The sequence below is a fragment of the Microcebus murinus genome, chromosome 2, assembly GCF_040939455.1.
Source record: "Microcebus murinus isolate Inina chromosome 2, M.murinus_Inina_mat1.0, whole genome shotgun sequence".
Lineage (NCBI taxonomy): Eukaryota > Metazoa > Chordata > Mammalia > Primates > Cheirogaleidae > Microcebus > Microcebus murinus.
The window spans coordinates 15509865-15521417 of NC_134105.1; the positions used below are offsets into that span (position 1 = coordinate 15509865).

Consider the following 11553-nt stretch of genomic DNA (forward strand, 5'->3'; position numbering starts at 1 on the left):
CAATGAGAGTACTCAGCGCCGCTGGCTGGGGTGCCTCCGGGGCGGGGGTAGGCACACAAAGGGGTCTGTGGTGGGAGGCCCTGGTGGCGGCGAGGCTGGGGGGCACCAGGCCCTGGGTGGTCGAGGCTCCTCCTTCGTCGTCTGCAGCCGATGCAAGGCCGAAAATCAGGCCTCGCGCCGCGTGGCCACCACCAGCGCCCCGCCCCCTACGGTCCGTGCCGGCCGCGCTCCGCCATGGCGCTCCGGTCCGGTGGCCGGTGTCGCTTCGCCCCCAGTCCTCCCTCGCGCCGCCGCGGCCGGCGCTGCCCCCGGCACGCCCTGCGCCACGCGTTCGGGCCTCTCTGCAGGTCATCTTTTTGGCTCTAGTTAGAACGCGACCTAAAGATCATTTGGCTCCTCGTTTTGCTGGCGGATTTAGTATAGAAAATGACCCCCGTGGAACGATCGGAAAACTGCCTCTTTCTCTCCCTGGCTCCCTTCCACACATCGTTGGTGGCAGCGCAGAGTCTGAGAGAAATCGCTAAATTGGCATGACTCAAGAGTAATGTGTAACACAAACGATAGAGCAGAGACCTTTTCCCACAAGGTTTGGAGCTAATTAATATTCATAAAGTAGATAAAGCAGATAAGTCCTATTTATGAACCAAAAGAACTGTGGGGGGAGGGGGTAATTCCCAAAGGAGACTAATTCCTGTTATTCCTAAACCTATTTCCCACCTTCCACCTGATTTGTTCCCTGTACTCGCCTTAGTCCAAACCTATCACACCCCGCAGAAACCTGATTTCTGCAGAGCCAGCTGTTCCCGCCCGCACCCCTAACGCCCGCACCTCCTTGGGAGTGGAGGAGGTCCAGCGGTGGTCTGCAGGATTTCCAGATGCGCTCGAGGATCATTTAATTTCTTAGAACCTACAAACCAAAAATCTAATTATTGAAAACTACTACTATGTACCCAGTTCGAAGCTAAATCCAAGTTTTGTGTTATGGGGTGTGAAACTTACAAAAATGATGGGATCTTTAAGAAAAATAATATAAAATGGCAAATTCAAATTTAGGAACAGAGTCTTGGAAGGGCACTGTAAAAGCGAGAGACCTTGAAGCTTAAACTTTATTAGCTTCCCATAAATCTGCCTATAGCTCCCGCATTCTTCATGTATTTTGTGCCATCTGAAAGTCTGGTAAAAGCCATGATTTCCTCTCAGTTTAGGAGCATAACATAAAATACATAGCATTACAAAAGAAACCATTTCTATTGAACTACAATTAGGAAATATATTTTAAATACAAATTTGTGATATAGTAATCTTTTTCTTTATTAACAGTAAATATCAAGATCTTGCAACAGTTCTAATAATTACTGAAATTTTAAAGTGATATTTCAGGAACTCCATTACAATAATAAAGTGAAATGAAAGTGATTTCTATTGGTGACAGACTGAAAAGTATTACTAATTCTAATGTGGTTTGTTGCCTACAATCACAATCGGGGAAAATGCTAAATTTCATATGAACATTAGTAAAAACAAAGATGTTATTTTCTTTTTACGCAAGTTCCATTCAGAGACTCCTTTTAAGTCCATTTTTACCCAATGTTTTCTGAGATAATATTTCATATATTGTGCCACGTAGTCTTCATAGGTATATTCCACCTTTTCAGACCATATGTCTTGATTTTTTTATTTGAAAGGATAGCCAAAAAAATTACTGTATAGATATAGATATTCACGGATTCAATGTTCCACAAATAATTTATTGCCCTCTATAGACAAATCACTGAGTTAAGAGTAGGGAATAGAAAATGAACAAAATACAATCACTGTCCTCTAATGACTTATATTCTACCTGACAAGGTAGGACAAGTATAAACATAATAAAATGAGTTGCTGAGGGAAGCTCCAGCTATATCCCTTATCTTTTGAAATTAGGTAACGCAATGCAGCCAAGCCCTTCCACAACCTTTCCCTGTCACAGACCAAATCTGTGGTCTGAGCTGGTATGTCAGTGAATATGCTTTTGCTTCCTAACAATTACAGGACACCAGGATATTCAAATTGAAGCTTTGACTTGTACTACTTAACAAACTGTAACAGAGAATGTTTAAAATTATCAAACCTCCTCATGGGATTCTTAGATTAATCTCTGTCTTGCTTGTCTCTTTCATGATGCTAAAAGAAACATTTAGTGTATTCCTCAGACAAGATTACATCAATTCAGCCTCTTCAGAATGCCTTCACTTGCCACTAACAGGAATAAGCTATCTAAATCACAGTTCAAAGGCACAGGCACGGGAAAGGAAAAAAAGGAAACAACATAGGAAAGGAGAAAGAAATGAGGAAATACACAAAGAAATACTATAATGTAGAATGTTAGTGGAAAGAGCAATGGCAACCAACCCTTGCTGACATTTAGGAGCCAAGCATCCTTTATTCTTTTAACAAAATAAAGTACCATATGGATAACTTGCAAAAACTTGTGATCTACTTACCCCAAGATCTAATTGCATGCCTACTTTATCATCATTTTTGTAGCATTTTTTTCTTTTGAAGATTATCTTTGAGGTGGCTGGTTGAATTCCCTTCTAGTTCTCAAATTTATCAAAGCCATTTTAAAATGGAAAAAAAGTGTATTTCCATCTTAGTGGCACATTATTGTAAACGCAATCGCTACCATCTTTGAGCTGTTAATGTGTAATGAGTGTTCTACATATCCCATTGCTGCTCCTTATGTGGAGACCAAAACCTCAGTAATATTATCCCATTTTATTGAGGACATAAGGCTCACAGAGGTTAAAATATTTCCTCAAAGGTAGGACACACAGCTGAACTAAGACTCAAATACAGGCCTATGTAACTAACTCCAAAGCTACTTCACCAAGCTATTTTTCAATTACAATCTCAGTATTGGCAGATTCATCACTTGTAGAATATACATATTTTTGTCAGTCAAAATTCATTTTGGTTACCAGTGGCTCACACCTATAATCCCAGCTACTTAGCAGGCCAGGGCAGGAGGATCACTTGAGGCCGGGAGTTTGAGACCAGCCTGAGCAACATGGTGAGATTTCATCTCTAAAATAATTGGTTTAATTAGACAGGCATGGTGGCCCATGCCTGTAGTCTCAGCTACTCTAGAGGCTAAGGCAAGAGGAATGCTTGAGCCCAGGAGTTCAGGGTTGCAGTGAGCTATGATCCAGCTGCTACACTCCAGCATAGGTAACACAGCAAGACCTCATCTCTAAAACATAAAAATAAAAATAAATTCCGTCTCTAAAAACTAAAAAAAAACACTAGTCAGGAGAGGTGGTGTGAGCCTGTAGTTCAGCTACCTGGGGTAGGGCTTAGGTGGGAGGAACCCTTGAGCCCAGGAGTTCAAGGCTACAGTGAACTATGATGGTGGCACTGCACTGCAGCCGGGGCAACACAGCAAGAATTTGTCTCTAAGCTGGGCGTGGTGGCTCATGCCTGTAATCCTAGCTCTCTGGGAGCCCGAGGTGGGCGGATTGCTTGAAGTCAGGAGTTCGAAACCAGCCTGAGCAAGAGCGAGACCCCATCTCTACTATAAATAGAAAGAAATTGGGCCGGGCGCGGTGGCTCACGCCTGTAATCCTAGCACTCTGGGAGGCCGAGGCGGATGGATTGCTTGAGGTCAGGAGTTCGAAACCAGCCTGAGCAAGAGTGAGACCCCGTCTCTACTATAAATAGAAAGAAATTAATTGGCCAAATAATATATATAGAAAAAATTAGCTGGGCATGGTGGCGCATGCCTGTAGTCCCAGCTACTCAGGAGGCTGAGGCAGGAGGATGGCTTGAGCCCAGGAGTTTGAGGTTGATGAGCTAGGCTGATGCCACGGCACTCACTCTAGCCTGGGAAACAAAGCAAGACTCTGTCTCAAAAAAAAAAGAAAAAAGAAAAGAAAAAAAAAAAAGAAAGAAATTAATTGGCCACCTAATATATATAGAAAAAATTAGCCAGGCATGGTGGCACATGCCTGTAGTCCCAGCTACTCGGGAGGCTGAGGCAGTAGGGTCGCTTGAGCCCAGGAGATTGAGGTTGCTGTGAGCTAGGCTGACGCCACGGCACTCACTCTAGCCTGTGCAATAAAACGAGACTCTGTCTCAAAAAAAAAAAAAAAAAGTGGCCGGGCGCGGTGGCTCACGCCTGTAATCCTGGGAGGCCGAGGCGGGCGGATTGCTCGAGGTCAGGAGTTCGAAACCAGCCTTAGCAAGAGCAAGACCCCGTCCCTACTATAAATAGAAAGAAATTAATTGGCCAGCTAATATATATAGAAAAAATTAGCCGGGCATGGTGGCACATGCCTGTAGTCCCAGCTACTTGGGAGGCTGAGGCAGGAAAATCGCTTGAGGTCAGGAGTTCGAAACCAGCCTGAGCAAGAGCGAGACTCCATCTCTACTATAAATAGAAAGAAATTAATTGGCCAACTAATATATATAGAAAAAATTAGCCGGGCATGGTGGCGCATGCCTGTAGTCCCAGCTACTTGGGAGGCTGAGGCAGGAAGATCGCTTGAGCCCAGGAGTTTGAGGTTGCTGTGAGCTAGGCTGACGCCATGGCACTCAATCTAGCCTGGGCAACAAAGTGAGACTCTGTCTCAAAAAAAAAAAAAAAAAGAATTTGTCTCTAAAACAATAAAAAATTTAAAAAATCATTATAATCAGTTTGATGAATAAGTTAGAAAACACTACTTAGCATCCAAAGCCAACTGTGATATAAGATAAGAACATTTTCCTTCTGTGGTTTACAAATTGGCCTTATAATGTAATTTGAACTTATTCTGAGAAATGACAGTATCTAAGAACAAAATTGTGGCTTAATGAGGTTTTAACTTTGGAGAGCAACAGTCCTTTGGATAGGTTTATTGGAAAAGAAAATGTCTTATAAAGATTATACCTATGTGGGCCGGGCGCGGTGGCTCACACTTGTAATCCTAGCACTCTGGGAGGCTGAGGCAAGGTCAGGAGTTCGAAACCAGCCTGAGCAAGAGTGAGATCCCCGTCTGTACTAAAAATAGAAAGAAATTAATTGGCCATATATGTATGTATATATATAAAACAAAATTAGCTGGGCATGGTGGCGCATGCCTGTAGTCCCAGCTACTCGGGAGGCTGAGGCAGAAGGATTGCTTGAGCCCAGGAGTTTGAGGTTGCTGTGAGGTAGGCTCAAGCCACGACACGCTAGCCCGAGCAACAGAGTGAGAATTTGTCTCAAAAAAAATTATATCTATATGGACTTCATACTAGTTAACACATGTGAAGCTCTTATATTATCTCATTTAATGCTCACAATAATATATGATGCAAGTACCAAAAGCCATCTCCCTTTTGCATATGAAGAGACTAAGACCCAAATCAGACCTGAGACAAACTCCTGTGTAACTCCAAATTCTATCCTCTTTTTGTTTTTTTGGTTTTTTTTTTGAGACAGAGTCTCACTTTGTTGTCCAGACTAGAGTGAGTGCCATGGCATCCTAGCTCACAGCAACCTTAATCTCCTGGGCTCAAGCGATCCTACTGCCTCAGCCTTTTGAGTAGCTGGGACTACAGGCACATGCCACCATGCCTGGCTAATTTTTTGTATATATATGTTTAGTTGGTCAATTAATTTCTTTCTATTTTTAGTAGAGACGGGGTCTTGTTCTTGTTCAGGCTGGTTTCGAACTTCTGCCCTCGAGCAATCCGCCCACCTCAGCCTCCCAGAGTGCTAGGGTTACAGGCGTAAGCCACCTCGCCCAGCCCAATTTCTATCCTCTTAATCATTATGTTATACAGCCAGAAGAGATTAATCCAAACCTTCTTCTTATTAAGTCTTCATATTCTCAAACCTGATGCTGGTAGTCTCTGATTTTGAAGTTCTTTTGTCATTATTATTTTTTTTTCATGAGTTCTCTGTTCTCCTTGGGTTCTGAAGGATAAAAGAAAAAGTAAAAAAAAGAAAGATTGCAAAGTGAGCTCTCCTTTCCAAACTTCCAGTTTGGAAACAGGCATGGTGGCACATGCCTGTAGTCCCAGCTACCTGGGAAGCTGAGGAAGTAGGATCGCTTGAGCCCAGGAGTTTGAGGTTGCTGTGAGCTAGGCTGACGCCACGGCACTCACTCTAGCCTGTGCAATAAAGCGAGACTCTGTCTCAAAAAAAAAAAAAAAAAAAGAGTGCTGAACACTTGGTCACAACATTGTACCACTCCACAACAGTAGATTCCCTGGCTTATCACCAGGACCTTGGTGCACCCACCCACTGACACTGAACTCTGCAGCTTTTATTTATTTATTTATTTATTTTTGAGACAGAGTCTCACTCTGTTGCCCGGGCTAGAGTGCCATGGCATCAGCCTAGCTCACAGCAACCTCAAACTCCTGGGCTCAAGCAATCCTTCTGCCTTAGCCTCCCAAGTGGCTGGGACTACAGGCATGTGCCACCATGCCCAGCTAATTTTTTCTATATATATTAGTTGGCCAATTAATTTCCTTCTATTTTTAGTAGAGACGGGGTGTCACTCTTGCTCAGGCTGGTTTTGAACTCCTGACCTTGAGGGATCCTCCTGCCTCTGCCACTCAGAGAGCTAGGATTACAAGCGTGAGCCACCGTGCCTGGCTGGTCTCTGCAGCTTTTTAAAAGAGACAGACAGCTAGGCATGGTGGCAGTGCCTGTACTCACTTGGGAGGCTAAGGCAGGAGTATCTTTTGAGCCCAGGAGTTTGAGTCCACCCTAGGAAACATAGTGAGACTACCCCCATCTCTAAAAAAAAAAAAGAAGAAGAAAAGAAAGTAAAAAAGAGACAGAAAAATAAAAAGAAAGAATGTAGGCTGCTGCCTAAATCCAAGAAATTGAATTGTAGGAGACTGTTGTACTTTATTGAGTTCTAATTATTTTAAGGCTTTCCTATAGGCAGGAAGAAGAGCCACATGCTGCAAATCTTTTATAGAGGTGTTACCATAAGCTTTTAACTAAAATCCAGTTGAATTCTAACATAATTACTAAACACATTCAAATATACAAGTTAAATGTATAGTTCCACAAATCAGATTCTATAGGGGATTATGAGTCCTGTTCCCAGCATCAGTGTGGTGCCACGGAGTAATTAGAGGGTTTAGTATAACTTGAGTGTGTTTTGAAAATTCAATAAAACAGTAAGACTTGGTTATTAATAGACTACATATATAACTAAATTCTCATTACCCTTTTAAAATATCCACTAAAGGAAGGGAGCAAGTGCTCTCCAATTATCATTAACAATAACAATAATAACTTATATTTAATAGTTTTTTCATTTAAAAGAGTTTCAAATATCATATCTCATTAGACCTCTTTGCTGCAATTGGCCATCTTCAAATGTGCCACATTCTTGGTCCTGTAACTCTCCTCTCCGGGTTCTTCTCTGGGTTCTGTAATACTTCCTTCCAGGACCTCTTCTCTGCCCACTGTTACCTGCTGGTGTTCCCAGGATTCCATCTTTGACACTGTTCTCAACTCCTGTCATGATCATCTCATTCACTTGCATGGTTTTCACTACTTAAAAAAAAATTCTGTTAAAGTTTTTTTTTCATGTTTTTTTCTTTTTTCCATGCCCTCCCCTGCTCTATCCCCTCCCCCAACCTGCCTTCACGTCCTCCCCCACTCCATGCCCTCCCCCCAGTTAAAGTTTATTAAAAGCAGTTGCAGACATATGAATTATACTGTATGAGAAGTTCCTCATCAGACAAGAAGAATCAGCAAACTCACTGTGTTAATTACAATACATTTTTATAACTTTGTATTTTAAAAAATACAAATCTCCATATAAGTACCACTAACTATTCCCATTTCTTTATCTGTTATACCACTTTTGGTCCTGAGCACTCATGTTTCCAGCTGCCTGCTGGGCATAGGAATATACATTTGGATGTGACAGTTTCCTCAAACACAACGACTAGTCTCTACAGATTATTTTTATCTCCTACCACTTGAGCCCTTCCTCTGAGCCTGACCCATACCGACCCCACCCATACCAATTGCTTGCTGGTTGTTCTTCTAATGTACCAATTGCTGCCTCAGCACTTTTACATTCGCTCTTCAGTAAATTAAGCACTTAGGACAGTTAATTTAACACCAGATATCCTGACGACTTGTTCAGAACTCTGCTCAAATGTCACCTCTTTAGAGAGGTTTTCCATGACCACCTCCTCTAAAAACATTCTCCATTCACTCCCCTATTTTTTTCATTGCACTTGTTACCACCTGATATCAATCTGACTTTATCATCCATCTCCCCCACCAAAATATAAGTTCAACAATTGTCTCATTCAGTCTATGCCAGGCACAAAAGTCAATGCGGAACAAATTTTTGTTAAATGACTTAATTAACTTGTAATCTTTATCCTACCCCAGACTCTCTTCTTCATGTGTTCTGGCTGCATGAATAGCATACTCATCTATCCAACAAATCACGTACCTTGAAAATCTGGATATTATAGGTTTTAACTCCTTATCATAAATCACTCCTGGAAATGTTTGAGAGTATGCCTGGAACCAGGACTGAGGCAAGAGTTTGAATGGAGGCCTGCCCTCTTCTTTTCCTATTCTGGCTCTGTTCTATTCTGGGAAGGCCCTCATTTCCACGTGTGTGGCAACCCAATCTGCAGGTCCAAACTCTGTCCATCCCCCAAACCCTAGGGGTACACACAGGCAGCTTGATCTGAAGAACAGCTTGGAAGTTTGCTGTTTCTTTGGGCAAAGAAGTCTAGGGTCCTAGACACTTAAGAGTTTGTGATCTAGAAGGAAGGGGAAGGGTGAGCTATGCATAGGCATGGCCCCTTGGCCCCTTGGCCCCTTGGCCCCATGGGGAAAGGTGCAGCTGATGGAGGGCCAAATAGGGCCTTTTAAAACGCAAAACTTGGTGGGGCACGGTGGCTCATGGCTGTTATCCCAGCACTTAGGGAGGCCAAAGTGGGAGAATTGCTTGAGGCCAGGAGTTCAAGGTTGCAGTGAGCTATGATCTTGCCACTACACTCCAGCCTGAGCAACAGACACCTTGTCTCAAAAAATATATATAAAAAATAAAAATAAAAAGCAGGACACAAGGAGGCAGCTCCATCACCCTGGTCTAATGACAGTACTACCTGGGATGAAACCCAAACTCCAGTAAAGGGTGGACACAGCCAATAAGCATGAAGTCGAGAAAGCATGCTTCTTCCTTCCTTTGCCTAAAAACCAAAGATTTAAATTTTATGCCTCAAGAGCTATCTATGTGGAGATTTAGAAATGAAAACTTTGGGTAAACCCCTACCAGAAAACTGGACTTCATCAATATTTCAAGCTTTGGTTCTTTAGAAGACACCACTGTGAAAATCACATATCTGATAAAGGAGTTGTATCCACAATAGATCAAGAACTCTCAAAATTCAATAAAAAGAACATAATACAAAACTCTCACAAGATTCTCAAAGGGATCTGGCTCCTCCCCTAAATATTAACCACGACTGGTTTATGTACTTGGCTTGGAGTATTCAGAGATTAACCAAATGCCAGACTGAGAGCAGGGAGCTAAGAATCCTGTCCAGGCTCCTTATATTGGGAGCCTGCCTTGCAACACATTTCAAAGTTACCACAGAAAGAGCCTATTCCTAGATAACTGTTCAAAGATGATAAAGATTCATCATTAAGTACAGGAGCAGCTAGGGATGGGTCTATCCTTATCTTAGTTTTCTCTGTGTGTGTGTGTGGGGAGTCTTAGATGGGTCACATCACCTCTGGGTGCCTTTTTCCTTTTACATAATACCCCCCAGATGCACCAATGACAGAATCCCTATTTTGTTTTGTTTTTTTAGTAGCTTGGTGTAGTGGCAAATCAGAAATAAAATCACCAGCCCTGCTGAAGGGAATGAAGTTTTTACGTATTCTCCTCTTATTCATTTAAGAAATATTTGTTAGCCAGGCGTGGTGGCTCACGCCTGTAATCCTAGCACTCTGGGAGGCTGAGGCGGGCAGATTGCTCAAGGTCAGGAGTTCGAAACCAGCCTGAGCAAGAGTGAGACCCTGTCTCTACTATAAATAGAAAGAAATTAATTGGTCAACTAATATATAGAGAAAAAATTAGCCGGGCATGGTGGTGCATGCCTGTAGTCCCAGCTACTCGGGAGGCTGAGGCAGAAGGATCGCTTGAGCCCAGGAGTTTGAGGTTGCTGTAAGCTCGGCTGACGCCACGGCACTCACTCTAGCCTAGGCAAGAAAAGTGAGACTCTGTCTCAAGAAAAAAAGAAAAGAAAAAGAAATATTTGTTGCCTGTGTGCTCTAGGTCAAACATTTGCTAGGGGTTGCAGATACAATGGTAAGCAAGACTCAGTGACTTCTTCAAGGATACCAAAGTTTAATGGAGGAGGCAAAAAACAGGAATAAAGTGCTTTTATTGGGATAAACCAAGGAAAACCAAAAGAAACACCTGATCCAGTCTTGTGAGCCAGGAAAGCTTTCCAAGAACAAGTGGGCCAGGAAAGCTTTCCAAGAGCAAGTAGGTTGGAGACCTGAAGGATGAGTAGGACTTGGCCAGTAGAGTGGAAAGAAAGAGACGCAGCCTAGAGTGTTGCAAGTGCAGGGAAAGTGGAGAGAACTGGAGCTGGGGAGAGCCCCAGAGGCCAGATCATGGATGGCATCCTTAGAAGTCACACCAAAGGAGTTTAACTGTTTACTGCTGGCGTGAAAGGGCTTTACTCAGAAGAGTAGCATGAAGGTACTTGCCTTTCAGAAAGATTGTTCTAGCTGCAGAAAGGGAGAATAGACTGAAGGGGGTCAAAATACAAAACAGTCCTCATTAGTATGGTGGTGAGTAAAATAAATTTAAAAGAAAAACTAATTTAATAAAGATAAAAAAAAATAGAAAACAGGAGACTCAATAGGAGGTCATTTTAATAAACAAGTAATGGCCTGAATTATTGCTAATATTTTGAGCACCATAGCCTCATGTAATCTTTGCAACTCTATGAGGTAGACATAATTACTCCCATTTGCAGGTGGGGAATCCAAGGAACAGCACAACTAAGCAGTTGCTCCAAGTCATGTGGTAAGTGGTGGCAGTAGAGAAAGAGAAGTCGACTGATTTGAGCAATATTTAGGAGCTGGTATGGACATGACTGGATGACTAATTATACAATTAATATTCATGACCGATTTGAGGAGTGTGACATCCCTGACCCTGCCCTCAGGAAGCCTCCATACATTTCCCTGCAAGGACTAGTACACACCTTGGCGATGGCCTTCCTCAAGAGAAATGACAACCAAGCTTAAGTGACCGTGCAGTGGCATGAAGACCACTGACCAGTGGACTACAATTACATATGAGTTAAGTATGATGTGCAAAGTTTCTAGCTTGGGTGACTGGGCCATGACTGAGTTAGGAAGTACAGGAGAAGCAGGTGGGGAGTGGGGAAAGAACGTGGCAAGTCAAGTTTGAGGTTTGCTTTCAAGGTGCCTGGGTAATTTCCAAGTGGAGCTGTCCAGAAAGCAGCTGCAGCGGCTGGTGTGAAACTCCAAGTGAGATTTTGGTGTCAGGCTCAACCTCTCCCAGAAGG

The 11553-nt window shown here is 42.8% G+C and overlaps 1 protein-coding gene across 2 annotated transcripts in view; it reads left to right on the top strand.

The window, feature by feature from the left end:
• The window catches only part of RPL11 (ribosomal protein L11), a 484397-nt gene that overhangs the window by 207860 nt on the left and 264984 nt on the right, over positions 1-11553 (top strand). The gene's annotated exons all lie outside the window — the stretch shown is intronic.